This window comes from Dendrobates tinctorius, unplaced genomic scaffold (assembly GCF_039654945.1).
Source record: "Dendrobates tinctorius isolate UK_male_01 unplaced genomic scaffold, ASM3965494v1 ptg000091l, whole genome shotgun sequence".
NCBI classification, from domain to species: Eukaryota; Metazoa; Chordata; class Amphibia; order Anura; family Dendrobatidae; genus Dendrobates; species Dendrobates tinctorius.
Genome location: NW_027361759.1, coordinates 6,045,360 through 6,060,342, shown reverse-complemented (window position 1 = coordinate 6,060,342; position 14,983 = coordinate 6,045,360). Strand labels below are relative to the sequence as shown.

Here is a 14,983-nt window from a genome sequence, read left to right as displayed (position 1 = left end):
TCGGCTTTTAATTCTGAAAGGGCGGGTGCTTCGCCTGGCTGCTGATTGGAAGGTTGGCTCTCGACTCTTGCTGTGATTGGTTGCCATGTAAGCAACGGTCCAGTCTGTTGGGTCCGCAGTGTTTACACATTGCTGGCGTTTGGCTTTGGTGTGAACTCTGCTGTATGCCCCAGGGAGGTGAGTGTCCTCTGTTATGTGGGTCTGCACGGTTTATGGCTGCGGTACAGACCTGTGGTGTGAACACTGCTGTATGCTCCAGGGAGGTGAGTGTCCTCATTTATGTGGGTCTGTACGGTTTATAGCTGCGGTACAGACCTGTGGTGTGAACACTGCTGTATGCCCCAGGGAGGTGAGTGTCCTCAGTTATGTGGGTCTGCACGGTTTATGGCTGCAGTACAGACCTGTGGTGTGAATCTGCTGTTTGCCCCAGGGAAGTGAGTGTCCTCTGTTATGTGGGTCTGCACGGTTTATGGCCGCGTTACAGACCTGTGGTGTGAACTCTGCTGTATGCCCCAGGGAGGTGAGTGTCCTCTGTTATGTGGGTCTGCACGGTTTATGGCTGCGGTACAGACCTGTGGTGTGAATCTGCTGTTTGCCCCAGGGAAGTGAGTGTCCTCTGTTATGTGGGTCTGCACGGTTTATGGCCGCGTTACAGACCTGTGGTGTGAACTCTGCTGTATGCCCCAGGGAGGTGAGTGTCCTCTGTTATGTGGGTCTGCACGGTTTATGGCTGCAGTACAGACCTGTGGTGTGAATCTGCTGTTTGCCCCAGGGAAGTGAGTGTCCTCTGTTATGTGGGTCTGCACGGTTTATGGCTGCGGTACAGACCTGTGGTGTGAACTCTGCTGTATGCCCCAGGGAAGTGAGTGTCCTCTGTTATGTGGGTCTGCACGGTTTATGGCTGCGGTACAGACCTGTGGTGTGAACACTGCTGTATGCCCCAGAGAGGTGAGTGTCCTCTGTTATGTGGGTCTGCACGGTTTATGGCCGCGGTACAGACCTGTGGTGTGAACACTGCTGTATGCTCCAGGGAGGTACGTGTCCTCTTATGTGGGTCTGCACGGTTTATGGCTGCGGTACAGACCTGTGGTGTGAACTCTGCTGTATGCCCCAGGGATGTGAGTGTCCTCTGTTATGTGGGTCTGCACGGTTTATGGCTGCGGTACAGACCTGTGGTGTGAACTCTGCTGTATGCCCCAGGGAGGTGAGTGTCCTCTGTTATGTGGGTCTGCACGGTTTATGGCCGCGTTACAGACCTGTGGTGTGAACTCTGCTGTATTCTCCAGGGAGGTGAGTGTCCTCTGTTATGTGGATCTGCACGGTTTATGGCTGCAGTACAGACCTGTGGTGTGAACTCTGCTGTATGCCCCAGGGAAGTGAGTGTCCTCTGTTATGTGGGTCTGCACGGTTTATGGCCGCGTTACAGACCTGTGGTGTGAACTCTGCTGTATGCCCCAGGGAAGTGAGTGTCCTCTGTTATGTGGGTCTGCACGGTTTATGGCTGCGGTACAGACCTGTGGTGTGAACTCTGCTGTATGCCCCAGGGAGGTGAGTGTCCTCAGTTATGTGGGTCTGCACGGTTTATGGCCGCGGTACAGACCTGTGGTGTGAACTCTGCTGTATGCCCCAGGGAGGTGAGTGTCCTCTGTTATGTGGGTCTGCACGGTTTATGGCCGCGTTACAGACCTGTGGTGTGAACTCTGCTGTATGCCCCAGGGAGGTGAGTGTCCTCTGTTATGTGGGTCTGCACAGTTTATAGCTGCGGTACAGACCTGTGGTGTGAACTCTGCTGTATGCCCCAGGGAGGTGAGTGTCCTCAGTTATGTGGGTCTGCACGGTTTATGGCCGCGGTACAGACCTGTGGTGTGAACTCTGCTGTATGCCCCAGGGAGGTGAGTGTCCTCTGTTATGTGGGTCTGCACGGTTTATGGCCGCGTTACAGACCTGTGGTGTGAACTCTGCTGTATGCCCCAGGGAGGTGAGTGTCCTCTGTTATGTGGGTCTGCACGGTTTATGGCTGCGGTACAGACCTGTGGTGTGAATCTGCTGTTTGCCCCAGGGAAGTGAGTGTCCTCTGTTATGTGGGTCTGCACGGTTTATGGCCGCGTTACAGACCTGTGGTGTGAACTCTGCTGTATGCCCCAGGGAGGTGAGTGTCCTCTGTTATGTGGGTCTGCACGGTTTATGGCTGCAGTACAGACCTGTGGTGTGAATCTGCTGTTTGCCCCAGGGAAGTGAGTGTCCTCTGTTATGTGGGTCTGCACGGTTTATGGCCGCGTTACAGACCTGTGGTGTGAACTCTGCTGTATGCCCCAGGGAGGTGAGTGTCCTCTGTTATGTGGGTCTGCACGGTTTATGGCTGCGGTACAGACCTGTGGTGTGAATCTGCTGTTTGCCCCAGGGAAGTGAGTGTCCTCTGTTATGTGGGTCTGCACGGTTTATGGCCGCGTTACAGACCTGTGGTGTGAACTCTGCTGTATGCCCCAGGGAGGTGAGTGTCCTCTGTTATGTGGGTCTGCACGGTTTATGGCTGCAGTACAGACCTGTGGTGTGAATCTGCTGTTTGCCCCAGGGAAGTGAGTGTCCTCTGTTATGTGGGTCTGCACGGTTTATGGCTGCGGTACAGACCTGTGGTGTGAACTCTGCTGTATGCCCCAGGGAGGTGAGTGTCCTCTGTTATGTGGGTCTGCACGGTTTATGGCTGCAGTACAGACCTGTGGTGTGAATCTGCTGTTTGCCCCAGGGAAGTGAGTGTCCTCTGTTATGTGGGTCTGCACGGTTTATGGCCGCGTTACAGACCTGTGGTGTGAACTCTGCTGTATGCCCCAGGGAGGTGAGTGTCCTCTGTTATGTGGGTCTGCACGGTTTATGGCTGCGGTACAGACCTGTGGTGTGAATCTGCTGTTTGCCCCAGGGAAGTGAGTGTCCTCTGTTATGTGGGTCTGCACGGTTTATGGCCGCGTTACAGACCTGTGGTGTGAACTCTGCTGTATGCCCCAGGGAGGTGAGTGTCCTCTGTTATGTGGGTCTGCACGGTTTATGGCTGCAGTACAGACCTGTGGTGTGAATCTGCTGTTTGCCCCAGGGAAGTGAGTGTCCTCTGTTATGTGGGTCTGCACGGTTTATGGCCGCGGTACAGACCTGTGGTGTGAACTCTGCTGTATGCCCCAGGGAAGTGAGTGTCCTCTGTTATGTGGGTCTGCACGGTTTATGGCTGCGGTACAGACCTGTGGTGTGAACACTGCTGTATGCCCCAGAGAGGTGAGTGTCCTCTGTTATGTGGGTCTGCACGGTTTATGGCCGCGGTACAGACCTGTGGTGTGAACAATGCTGTATGCTCCAGGGAGGTACGTGTCCTCTTATGTGGGTCTGCACGGTTTATGGCTGCGGTACAGACCTGTGGTGTGAACTCTGCTGTATGCCCCAGGGATGTGAGTGTCCTCTGTTATGTGGGTCTGCACGGTTTATGGCTGCGGTACAGACCTGTGGTGTGAACTCTGCTGTATGCCCCAGGGAGGTGAGTGTCCTCTGTTATGTGGGTCTGCACGGTTTATGGCCGCGTTACAGACCTGTGGTGTGAACTCTGCTGTATTCTCCAGGGAGGTGAGTGTCCTCTGTTATGTGGATCTGCACGGTTTATGGCTGCAGTACAGACCTGTGGTGTGAACTCTGCTGTATGCCCCAGGGAAGTGAGTGTCCTCTGTTATGTGGGTCTGCACGGTTTATGGCCGCGTTACAGACCTGTGGTGTGAACTCTGCTGTATGCCCCAGGGAAGTGAGTGTCCTCTGTTATGTGGGTCTGCACGGTTTATGGCTGCGGTACAGACCTGTGGTGTGAACACTGCTGTATGCCCCAGGGAGGTGAGTGTCCTCTGTTATGTGGGTCTGCACGGTTTATGGCTGCGGTACAGACCTGTGGTGTGAACTCTGCTGTATGCCCCAGGGAAGTGAGTGTCCTCTGTTATGTGGGTCTGCATGGTTTATGGCTGCGGTACAGACCTGTGGTGTGAACTCTGCTGTATGCCCCAGGGAAGTGAGTGTCCTCTGTTATGTGGGTCTGCACGGTTTATGGCCGCGGTACAGACCTGTGGTGTGAACTCTGCTGTATGCCCCAGGGAGGTGAGTGTCCTCTGTTATGTGGGTCTGCACGGTTTATGGCCGCGGTACAGACCTGTGGTGTGAACTCTGCTGTATGCCCCAGGGAGGTGAGTGTCCTCTGTTATGTGGGTCTGCACGGTTTATGGCCGCGTTACAGACCTGTGGTGTGAACTCTGCTGTATGCCCCAGGGAAGTGAGTGTCCTCTGTTATGTGGGTCTGCACGGTTTATGGCTGCGGTACAGACCTGTGGTGTGAACTCTGCTGTATGCCCCAGGGAAGTGAGTGTCCTCTGTTATGTGGGTCTGCACGGTTTATGGCTGCGGTACAGACCTGTGGTGTGAACACTGCTGTATGCCCCAGAGAGGTGAGTGTCCTCTGTTATGTGGGTCTGCACGGTTTATGGCCGCGGTACAGACCTGTGGTGTGAACACTGCTGTATGCTCCAGGGAGGTACGTGTCCTCTGTTATGTGGGTCTGCACGGTTTATGGCTGCGGTACAGACCTGTAGTGTGAACTCTGCTGTATGCCCCAGGGAAGTGAGTGTCCTCTGTTATGTGGGTCTGCACGGTTTATGGCTGCGGTACAGACCTGTGGTGTGAACTCTGCTGTATGCCCCAGGGAGGTGAGTGTCCTCTGTTATGTGGGTCTGCACGGTTTATGGCCGCGTTACAGACCTGTGGTGTGAACTCTGCTGTATTCTCCAGGGAGGTGAGTGTCCTCTGTTATGTGGGTCTGCACGGTTTATGGCTGCGGTACAGACCTGTGGTGTGAACACTGCTGTATGCCCCAGGGAGGTGAGTGTCCTCTGTTATGTGGGTCTGCACGGTTTATGGCTGCGGTACAGACCTGTGGTGTGAACTCTGCTGTATGCCCCAGGGAGGTGAGTGTCCTCTGTTATGTGGGTCTGCACGGTTTATGGCTGCGGTACAGACCTGTGGTGTGAACTCTGCTGTATGCCCCAGGGAGGTGAGTGTCCTCTGTTATGTGGGTCTGCACGGTTTATGGCTGCGGTACAGACCTGTGGTGTGAACTCTGCTGTATGCTCCAGGGAGGTGAGTGTCCTCTGTTATGTGGGTCTGCACGGTTTATGGCCGCGGTACAGACCTGTGGTGTGAACTCTGCTGTATGCCCCAGGGAGGTGAGTGTCCTCTGTTATGTGGGTCTGCACGGTTTATAGCTGCGGTACAGACCTGTGGTGTGAACTCTGCTGTATGCTCCAGGGAGGTGAGTGTCCTCTGTTATGTGGGTCTGCACGGTTTATAGCCACGGTACAGACCTGTGGTGTGAACACTGCTGTATGCCCCAGAGAGGCGAGTGTCCTCTGTTATGTGGGTCTGCACGGTTTATGGCCGCGGTACAGACCTGTGGTGTGAACACTGCTGTATGCTCCATGGAGGTGAGTGTCCTCTGTTATTTGGGTCTGCACGGTTTATGGCTGCGGTACAGACCTGTGGTGTGAACTCTGCTGTATGCCCCAGGGAGGTGAGTGTCCTCTGTTATGTTGGTCTGCACGGTTTATAGCTGCTGTACAGACCTGTGGTGTGAACTCTGCTGTATGCCCCAGGGAGGTGAGTGTCCTCTGTTATGTGGGTCTGCACGGTTTATGGCCGCGGTACAGACCTGTGGTGTGAACACTGCTGTGTGCTCCAGGGAGGTATGTGTCCTCTGTTATGTGGGTCTGCACGGTTTATGGCTGCGGTACAGACCTGTGGTGTGAACTGTGCTGTATGCCCCAGGGAGGTGAGTGTCCTCTGTTATGTGGGTCTGCACGGTTTATAGCTGCGGTACAGACCTGTGGTGTGAACACTGTTGTATGCCCCAGGGAGGTGAGTGTCCTCTGTTATGTGGGTCTGCACGGTTTATAGCTGCGGTACAGACCTGTGGTGTGAACACTGCTGTATGCCCCAGGGAGGTGAGTGTCCTCTGTTATGTGGGTCTGCACGGTTTATAGCTCCGGTACAGACCTGTGGTCTGAACTCTGCTGTATGCCCCAGGGAGGTGAGTGTCCTCTGTTATGTGGGTCTGCACGGTTTATGGCTGCGGTACAGACCTGTGGTGTGAACTCTGCTATATGCCCCAGGGAGGTGAGTGTCCTCTGTTATGTGGGTCTGCACGGTTTATGGCCGCGATACAGACCTGTGGTGTGAACACTGCTGTATGCTCCAGGGAGGTAAGTGTCCTCTGTTATGTGGGTATGCACGGTTTATGGCCGCGTTACAGACCTGTGGTGTGAACACTGCTGTATGCCCCAGGGAGGTGAGTGTCCTCTGTTATGTGGGTCTGCACGGTTTATGGCCGCGGTACAGACCTGTGGTGTGAACTCTGCTGTATGCCCCAGGGAGGTGAGTGTCCTCTGTTATGTGGGTCTGCACGGTTTATGGCCGCGGTACAGACCTGTGGTGTGAACTCTGCTGTATGCTCCAGGGAGGTGAGTGTCCTCTGTTATGTGGGTCTACACGGTTTATGGCCGCGGTACAGACCTGTGGTGTGAACTCTGCTGTATGCTCCAGGGAGGTGAGTGTCCTCTGTTATGTGGGTCTGCACGGTTTATGGCCGCGGTACAGACCTGTGGTGTGAACACTGCTGTATGCCCCAGGGAGGTGAGTGTCCTCTGTTATGTGGGTCTGCACGGTTTATGGCCGCAGTACAGACCTGTGGTGTGAACTCTGCTGTATGCTCCAGGGAGGTGAGTGTCCTCTGTTATGTGGGTCTGCACGGTTTATGGCCGCGGTACAGACCTGTGGTGTGAACTCTGCTGTATGCTCCAGGGAGGTGAGTGTCCTCTGTTATGTGGGTCTGCACGGTTTATGGCCGCGTTACAGACCTGTGATGTGAACACTGCTGTATGCTCCAGGGAGGTGAGTGTCCTCTGTTATGTGGGTCTGCACGGTTTATGGCCGCGGTACAGACCTGTGGTGTGAACACTGCTGTATGCTCCAGGGAGGTGAGTGTCCTCAGTTATGTGGGTCTGCACGGTTTATGGCTGCGGTACAGACCTGTGGTGTGAACACTGCTGTATGCCCCAGGGAGGTGAGTGTCCTCTGTTATGTGGGTCTGCGCGGTTTGTCCGCGGTACAGACCTGTGGTGTGAACACTGCTGTATGCCCCAGGGAGGTAAGTGTCCTCTGTTATGTGGGTCTGCACGGTTTATGGCCGCGGTACAGACCTGTGGTGTGAACACTGCTGTATGCCTCAGGGAGGTGAGTGTCCTCTGTTATGTGGGTCTGCACGGTTTATAGCTGCGGTACAGACCTGTGGTGTGAACACTGCTGTATGCTCCAGGGAGGTAAGTGTCCTCTGTTATGTGGGTCTGCACGGTTTATGGCTGCGGTACAGACCTGTGGTGTGAACACTGCTGTATGCCCCAGGGAGGTGAGTGTCCTCAGTTATGTGGGTCTGCACGGTTTATAGCTGCGGTACAGACCTGTGGTGTGAACTCTGCTGTATGCCCCAGGGAGGTGAGTGTCCACTGTTATGTGGGTCTGCACGGTTTATGGCCGCGGTACAGACCTGTGGTGTGAACACTGCTGTATGCCCCAAGGAGGTGAGTGTCCTCTGTTATGTGGGTCTGCACGGTTTATTTCCGCGGTACAGACCTGTGGTGTGAACACTGCTGTATGCCCCAGGGAGGTGAGTGTCCTCTGTTATGTGGGTCTGCACGGTTTATGGCTGCGGTACAGACCTGTGGTGTGAACACTGCTGTATGCCCCAGGGAGGTGAGTGTCCTCTGTTATGTGGGTCTGCATGGTTTATGGCTGCGGTACAGACCTGTGTTGTGAACTCTGCTGTATGCCCCAGGGAGGTGAGTGTCCTCTGTTATGTGGGTCTGCACGGTTTATGGCTGCGGTACAGACCTGTGGTGTGAACTCTGCTGTATGCCCCAGGGAGGTGAGTGTCCTCTGTTATGTGGGTCTGCACGGTTTATGGCTGCGGTAAAGACCTGTGTTGTGAACTCTGCTGTATGCCCCAGGGAGGTGAGTGTCCTCTGTTATGTGGGTCTGCACGGTTTATGGCTGCGGTACAGACCTGTGGTATGAACTCTGCTGTATGCCCCAGGGAGGTGAGTGTCCTCTGTTATGTGGGTCTGCACGGTTTATGGCTGCGGTACAGACCTGTGGTATGAACTCTGCTGTATGCTCCAGGGAGGTGAGTGTCCTCTGTTATGTGGGTCTGCACGGTTTATGGCCGCGGTACAGACCTGTGGTGTGAACTCTGCTGTATGCCCCAGGGAGGTGAGTGTCCTCTGTTATGTGGGTCTGCACGGTTTATAGCTGCGGTACAGAGCTGTGGTGTGAACTCTGCTGTATGCCCCAGGGAGGTGAGTGTCCTCTGTTATGTGGGTCTGCACGGTTTATAGCTGCGGTACAGACCTGTGGTGTGAACTCTGCTGTATGCTCCAGGGAGGTGAGTGTCCTCTGTTATGTGGGTCTGCACGGTTTATAGCCACGGTACAGACCTGTGGTGTGAACACTGCTGTATGCCCCAGAGAGGTGAGTGTCCTCTGTTATGTGGGTCTGCACGGTTTATGGCCGCGGTACAGACCTGTGGTGTGAACACTGCTGTATGCTCCAGGGAGGTGAGTGTCTTCTGTTATGTGGGTCTGCACGGTTTATGGCTGCGGTACAGACCTGTGGTGTGAACTCTGCTGTATGCTCCAGGGAGGTGAGTGTCCTCTGTTATGTGGGTCTGCGCGGTTTATGGCTGCGGTATAGACCTGTGGTGTGAACACTGCTGTATGCTCCAGGGAGGTGTGTCCTCATTTATGTGGGTCTGCACGGTTTATAGCTGTGGTACAGACCTGTGGTGTGAACACTGCTGTATGCCTCAGGGAGGTGAGTGTCCTCAGTTATGTGGGTCTGCACGGTTTATGGCTGCGGTACAGACCTGTGGTGTGAACACTGCTGTATGCCCCAGGGAGGTGAGTGTCCTCTGTTATGTGGGTCTACACAATTTATGGCCGCGGTACAGACCTGTGGTGTGAACACTGCTGTATGCCTCAGGGAGGTGAGTGTCCTCTGTTATGTGGGTCTGCACGGTTTATGGCCGCGTTACAGACCTGTGGTGTAAACTCTGCTGTATGCCCCAGGGAAGTGAGTGTCCTCTGTTATGTGGGTCTGCACGGTTTATGGCTGCGGTACAGACCTGTGGTGTGAACACTGCTGTATGCCCCAGGGAGGTGAGTGTCCTCTGTTATGTGGGTCTGCACGGTTTATGGCCGCGGTACAGACCTGTGGTGTGAACACTGCTGTATGCTCCAGGGAGGTAAGTGTCCTCTGTTATGTGGGTCTGCACGGTTTATGGCTGCGGTACAGACCTGTGGTGTGAACTCTGCTGTATGCCCCAGGAAGGTGAGTGTCCTCTGTTATGTGGGTCTGCATGGTTTATGGCTGCAGTACAGACCTGTGGTGTGAACTCTGCTGTATGCCCCAGGGAGGTGAGTGTCCTCTGTTATGTGGGTCTGCACGGTTTATGGCTGCCGTACAGACCTGTGGTGTGAACTCTGCTGTATGCCCCAGGGAGGTAAGTGTCCTCTGTTATGTGGGTCTGCACGGTTTATGGCCACGGTACAGACCTGTGGTGTGAACACTGCTGTATGCCCCAGGGAGGTGAGTGTCCTCAGTTATGTGGGTCTGCACGGTTTATAGCTGCGGTACAGACCTGTGGTGTCAACTCTGCTGTATGCTCCAGGGAGGTGAGTGTCCTCTGTTATGTGGGTCTGCACGGTTTATGGCTACAGTACAGACCTGTGGTGTGAACACTGCTGTATTCTCCAGGGAGGTGAGTGTCCTCAGTTATGTGGGTCTGCACGGTTTATGGCCGCGGTACAGACCTGTGGTGTGAACACTGCTGTATGCCCCAGGGAGGTGAGTGTCCTCAGTTATGTGGGTCTGCACGGTTTATAGCTGCGGTACAGACCTGTGGTGTGAACTCTGCTGTATGCCCCAGGGAGGTGAGTGTCCTCTGTTATGTGGGTCTGCACGATTTTTGGCCGCGGTACAGACCTGTGGTGTGAACTCTGCTGTATGCCCCAGGGAGGTGAGTGTCCTCTGTTATGTGGGTCTGCACGGTTTATGGCCGCGGTACAGACCTGTGGTGTGAACACTGCTGTATGCCCCAGGGAGGTGAGTGTCCTCTGTTATGTGGGTCTGCACGGTTTATGGCTGCGGTACAGACCTGTGGTGTGAACACTGCTGTATGCCCCAGGGAGGTGAGTGTCCTCTGTTATGTGGGTCTGCACGGTTTATGGCTGCGGTACAGACCTGTGTTGTGAACTCTGCTGTATGCCCCAGGGAGGTGAGTGTCCTCTGTTATGTGGGTCTGCACGGTTTATGGCTGCGGTACAGACCTGTGGTGTGAACTCTGCTGTATGCTCCAGGTAGGTGAGTGTCCTCTGTTATGTGGGTCTGCACGGTTTATAGCTGCGGTACAGACCTGTGGTGTGAACTCTGCTGTATGCTCCAGGGAGGTGAGTGTCCTCTGTTATGTGGGTCTGCACGGTTTATAGCTGCGGTACAGACCTGTGGTGTGAACTCTGCTGTATGCCCCAGGGAGGTGAGTGTCCTCTGTTATGTGGGTCTGCACGGTTTATAGCTGCGGTACAGACCTGTGGTGTGAACTCTGCTGTATGCTCCAGGGAGGTTGAGTGTCCTCTGTTATGTGGGTCTGCATGGTTTATAGCCACGGTACAGACCTGTGGTGTGAACACTGCTGTATGCCCCAGAGAGGTGAGTGTCCTCTGTTATGTGGGTCTGCACGGTTTATGGCCGCGGTACAGACCTGTGGTGTGAACACTGCTGTATGCTCCAGGGAGGTGAGTGTCCTCTGTTATGTGGGTCTGCACCGTTTATGGCTGCGGTACAGACCTGTGGTGTGAACTCTGCTGTATGCTCCAGGGAGGTGAGTGTCCTCTGTTATGTGGGTCTGCGCGGTTTATGGCTGCGATATAGACCTGTGGTGTGAACACTGCTGTATGCTCCAGGGAGGTGAGTGTCCTCATTTATGTGGGTCTGCACGGTTTATAGCTGCGGTACAGACCTGTGGTGTGAACACTGCTGTATGCCCCAGGGAGGTGAGTGTCCTCAGTTATGTGGGTCTGCACGGTTTATGGCTGCGGTACAGACCTGTGGTGTGAACACTGCTGTATGCCCCAGGGAGGTGAGTGTCCTCTGTTATGTGGGTCTGCACGGTTTATGGCTGCGGTACAGACCTGTGGTGTGAACTCTGCTGTATGCCCCAGGGAGGTGAGTGTCCTCTGTTATGTGGGTCTGCACGGTTTATGGCTGCAGTACAGACCTGTGGTGTGAACTCTGCTGTATGCCCCAGGGAAGTGAGTGTCCTCTGTTATGTGGGTCTGCACGGTTTGTCCGCGGTACAGACCTGTGGTGTGAACTCTGCTGTATGCCCCAGGGAAGTGAGTGTCCTCTGTTATGTGGGTCTGCACGGTTTATGGCTGCGGTACAGACCTGTGGTGTGAACACTGCTGTATGCCCCAGGGAGGTGAGTGTCCTCTGTTATGTGGGTCTGCACGGTTTATGGCCGCGGTACAGACCTGTGGTGTGAACACTGCTGTATGCCCCAGGGAGGTGAGTGTCCTCTGTTATGTGGGTCTGCACGGTTTATGGCTGCAGTACAGACCTGTGGTGTGAACTCTGCTGTATGCCCCAGGAAGGTGAGTGTCCTCTGTTATGTGGGTCTGCACGGTTTATGGCTGCGGTACAGACCTGTGGTGTGAACACTGCTGTATGCTCCAGGGAGGTAAGTGTCCTCAGTTATGTTGGTCTGCAAGGTTTGTCCGCGGTACAGACCTGTGGTGTGAACACTGCTGTATGCCCCAGGGAGGTGAGTGTCCTCTGTTATGTGGGTCTGCACGGTTTATGGCTGCGGTACAGACCTGTGGTGTGAACTCTGCTGTATGCTCCAGGGAGGTGAGTGTCCTCTGTTATGTGGGTCTGCACGGTTTATGGCCGCGGTACAGACCTGTGGTGTGAACTCTGCTGTATGCTCCAGGGAGGTGAGTGTCCTCTGTTATGTGGGTCTGCACGGTTTATGGCCGCGGTACAGACCTGTGGTGTGAACTCTGCTGTATGCCCCAGGGAGGTGAGTGTCCTCTGTTATGTGGGTCTGCACGGTTTATAGCTGCGGTACAGACCTGTGGTGTGAACTCTGCTGTATGCTCCAGGGAGGTGAGTGTCCTCTGTTATGTGGGTCTGCACGGTTTATAGCTGCGGTACAGACCTGTGGTGTGAACTCTGCTGTATGCTCCAGGGAGGTAAGTGTCCTCTGTTATGTGGGTCTGCACGGTTTATGGCCGCGGTACAGACCTGTGGTGTGAACTCTGCTGTATGCCCCAGGGAGGTGAGTGTCCTCCGTTATGTGGGTCTGCACGGTTTATGGCCGCGGTACAGACCTGTGGTGTGAACACTGCTGTATGCTCCAGGGAGGTGAGTGTCCTCTGTTATGTGGGTCTGCACGGTTTATAGCTGCGGTACAGACCTGTGGTGTGAACACTGCTGTATGCTCCAGGGAGGTAAGTGTCCTCTCTTATGTGGGTCTGCACGGTTTATAGCTGCGGTACAGACCTGTGGTGTGAACTCTGCTGTATGCTCCAGGGAGGTGAGTGTCCTCTGTTATGTGGATCTGCACGGTTTATAGCTGCGGTACAGACCTGTGGTGTGAACTCTGCTGTATGCCCCAGGGAGGTGAGTGTCCTCTGTTATGTGGGTCTGCACGGTTTATAGCTGCGGTACAGACCTGTGGTGTGAACTCTGCTGTATTCTCCAGGGAGGTGAGTATCCTCTGTTATGTGGGTCTGCATGGTTTATAGCCACGGTACAGACCTGTGGTGTGAACACTGCTGTATGCCCCAGAGAGGTGAGTGTCCTCTGTTATGTGTGTCTGCACGGTTTATGGCCGCGGTACAGACCTGTGGTGTGAACACTGCTGTATGCTCCAGGGAGGTGAGTGTCCTCTGTTATGTGGGTCTGCACCGTTTATGGCTGCGGTACAGACCTGTGGTGTGAACTCTGCTGTATGCTCCAGGGAGGTGAGTGTCCTCTGTTATGTGGGTCTGCGCGGTTTATGGCTGCGATATAGACCTGTGGTGTGAACACTGCTGTATGCTCCAGGGAAGTGAGTGTCCTCATTTATGTGGGTCTGCACGGTTTATAGCTGCGGTACAGACCTGTGGTGTGAACACTGCTGTATGCCCCAGGGAGGTGAGTGTCCTCAGTTATGTGGGTCTGCACGGTTTATGGCTGCGGTACAGACCTGTGGTGTGAACACTGCTGTATGCCCCAGGGAGGTGAGTGTCCTCTGTTATGTGGGTCTGCACGGTTTATGGCTGCAGTACAGACCTGTGGTGTGAACTCTGCTGTATGCCCCAGGGAAGTGAGTGTCCTCTGTTATGTGGGTCTGCACGGTTTATGGCCGCGTTACAGACCTGTGGTGTGAACTCTGCTGTATGCCCCAGGGAAGTGAGTGTCCTCTGTTATGTGGGTCTGCACGGTTTATGGCTGCGGTACAGACCTGTGGTGTGAACACTGCTGTATGCCCCAGGGAGGTGAGTGTCCTCTGTTATGTGGGTCTGCACGGTTTATGGCCGCGGTACAGACCTGTGGTGTGAACACTGCTGTATGCCCCAGGGAGGTGAGTGTCCTCTGTTATGTGGGTCTGCACGGTTTATGGCTGCAGTACAGACCTGTGGTGTGAACTCTGCTGTATGCCCCAGGAAGGTGAGTGTCCTCTGTTATGTGGGTCTGCACGGTTTATGGCCGCGGTACAGACCTGTGGTGTGAACACTGCTGTATGCTCCAGGGAGGTAAGTGTCCTCTGTTATGTGGGTCTGCACGGTTTATGGCTGCGGTACAGACCTGTGGTGTGAACTCTGCTGTATGCCCCAGGGAGGTGAGTGTCCTCAGTTATGTGGGTCTGCACGCTTTATAGCTGCGGTACAGACCTGTGGTGTGAACTCTGCTGTATGCCCCAGGGAGGTGAGTGTCCTCCGTTATGTGGGTCTGCACGGTTTATGGCCGCGGTACAGACCTGTGGTGTGAACACTGCTGTATGCTCCAGGGAGGTGAGTGTCCTCTGTTATGTGGGTCTGCACGGTTTATAGCTGCGGTACAGACCTGTGGTGTGAACACTGCTGTATGCTCCAGGGAGGTAAGTGTCCTCTGTTATGTGGGTCTGCATGGTTTATAGCCACGGTACAGACCTGTGGTGTGAACACTGCTGTATGCCCCAGAGAGGTGAGTGTCCTCTGTTATGTGGGTCTGCACGGTTTATAGCTGCGGTACAGACCTGTGGTGTGAACTCTGCTGTATTCTCCAGGGAGGTGAGTATCCTCTGTTATGTGGGTCTGCATGGTTTATAGCCACGGTACAGACCTGTGGTGTGAACACTGCTGTATGCCCCAGAGAGGTGAGTGTCCTCTGTTATGTGTGTCTGCACGGTTTATGGCCGCGGTACAGACCTGTGGTGTGAACACTGCTGTATGCTCCAGGGAGGTGAGTGTCCTCTGTTATGTGGGTCTGCACCGTTTATGGCTGCGGTACAGACCTGTGGTGTGAACTCTGCTGTATGCTCCAGGGAGGTGAGTGTCCTCTGTTATGTGGGTCTGCGCGGTTTATGGCTGCGATATAGACCTGTGGTGTGAACACTGCTGTATGCTCCAGGGAAGTGAGTGTCCTCATTTATGTGGGTCTGCACGGTTTATAGCTGCGGTACAGACCTGTGGTGTGAACACTGCTGTATGCCCCAGGGAGGTGAGTGTCCTCAGTTATGTGGGTCTGCACGGTTTATGGCTGCGGTACAGACCTGTGGTGTGAACACTGCTGTATGCCCCAGGGAGGTGAGTGTCCTCTGTTATGTGGGTCTGCACGGTTT

The 14,983-nt window shown here is 54.6% G+C and overlaps 1 protein-coding gene across 2 annotated transcripts in view; it reads left to right on the top strand.

Annotated features, from left to right (window-relative positions):
• Nucleotides 1-13: 13 nt before the first annotated feature.
• The window catches only part of OFD1 (OFD1 centriole and centriolar satellite protein), a 100,923-nt gene continuing 85,953 nt past the window's right edge, over nt 14-14,983 (top strand). Inside the window, exon 1 of one of the 2 annotated variants that reach the window (XM_073586220.1) lies at nt 14-52. The gene's annotated coding sequence lies outside the window, so the exon portion shown is untranslated. Of the gene's footprint in view, nt 178-14,983 lie in introns of both variants that reach the window. The other variant, XM_073586218.1, reaches the window with a different exon arrangement.